Genomic DNA, 1,726 nt, shown 5'->3' on the forward strand with positions numbered 1-1,726 from the left:
TACTTCTCAAGACTGCCCTCGCATCCACTCCAGGTGACAATGCACAAAATTCTCAAGAATGGATTTAACAACAGCAAATATTTGAGGGATGTTAGAAACCCTCCCTGGGAAGCTCTGCTCTGCAGATGCTTCTTCCACCAGGCTCTAGCTTTGCTAGACAGCATGGCTGGGATGGCTCCCAACAACAGTGGAAGCATCTCAGCATTGGCGTGGGTCTCCATGTGGTTCCTCCAGCTCTCTGAGTGTGGCTCCTCAACAGGCAGGTGAAGCCGAGAGAGAAGGTGTGGCCCACCTCCAGAGAGAAAGAGAGGAAGTTCTGAGGATCCTCATGAGAAGGCTACGCCCACAGGGAGGCATCGTCAGGCTGTGACCTGATTGAGAGGCTAGACTCCACCTCTACACTTATCAAGCTGAGATGAAATTATGTAACTACCGCAATGTCCTTCTCCAGAACATCCATTACCAAACAAAAAAGAGGGGCAGTTTGGCTCTTTCCTGTAGGTTCTCTGAGTAGTGGGTTTGATTTTGGGTTAGGGTTAGGGTACAGGAACATGAGTTTCTTTTTGAAACCTCACATTGAAGGGCATAATTAAATAAGTGTGTAGTGGGTTATAGATTGGAAAGCTCTTTCTGCCCCATTGGGTTGCTATGGCTCAGAATCAACTGGATGGCAGGAAGTTTGAAGTTTGGGGACAATTTCCTAAGCAATTTCACCTACTTTAGTTGACTTGAGCAAGGGACTAAATGAGGATATATTATGTCCCACTAAATCCAGCTAACCATAGGTCTAGGCAATGATCATCCATTGGCGGTGGATCCAACTACAGTATGGTAGGGGAGCAACTTGTGCACAATTACACAGCAAACCGTTATCAACATTGAAGCTCAGGTTTTTCTAACCCAGCTCTTTAGTTTATGCTGTGGTGCCTATTCACTACCTAGATTAGTATTTTTTGATGTTCTATTATTCTTCCTTTATTTAACAACTTTAATTTTTTTATTTGTGATTATGAAAACAGAAACTCGATGTATTTACGCTGTCTTGCCTTCTCCTTCCTCCCCAAAATGTGTTTACAACACTCACATTCTGTTCCCTGACCATAATCCCCTTGTTCCAAGTCTTTATCCCTCAGTGAATCCCACGCTCGTTGTCATTCCTTTTGCTTTATTTTATTTACATCTTAGTTGACTCAAATACCTCAGTTAATAGTTTCTTCGAAAAGGGCTTGTGGGAGCCATATCCTCCTAGTTCTGAGGTATTTAAATATGCCTATAGCATTTATGTTCTAGCAACAGCTTCCCTGGAACGTTAACATTCTTGGTTCACAACTCCATTAAAGGCTTGGTAGGCTTTGCTGCACTGTTATCTAGTGCTGAAGAACATTGAGGCCACTCCAATTTTGTTCCCCATTAAAGTGACTTTCTTCTCTTCTTACCATGTCAAGAATTCTTTAAGGGCCCCGCCCCCAAGGGTACAAATAACAAAAATGTGGGTGAAGAGAGACCATGTACAGTGTAAGATATGGAATAACAATATAAAATTGTTGGTATTAAGGTAGCAGATGGACATTGGGCCTCCACTCAAGTACTCCCTCAATGCAAGAATACTTTATTCTATTAAACTGGCATTCTATGATGCTCACTTTCCCAAACCAATCGCTGAAGACAAAGTGGGTGCATAAGCAAATGTGGTAAAGAAAACTGATGGTGCCAGGCTATCAAAAGA

The sequence above is a fragment of the Echinops telfairi genome, unplaced genomic scaffold (assembly GCF_000313985.2).
Source record: "Echinops telfairi isolate 266 unplaced genomic scaffold, ASM31398v2 ScPeMD7_9;HRSCAF=40, whole genome shotgun sequence".
Lineage (NCBI taxonomy): Eukaryota > Metazoa > Chordata > Mammalia > Afrosoricida > Tenrecidae > Echinops > Echinops telfairi.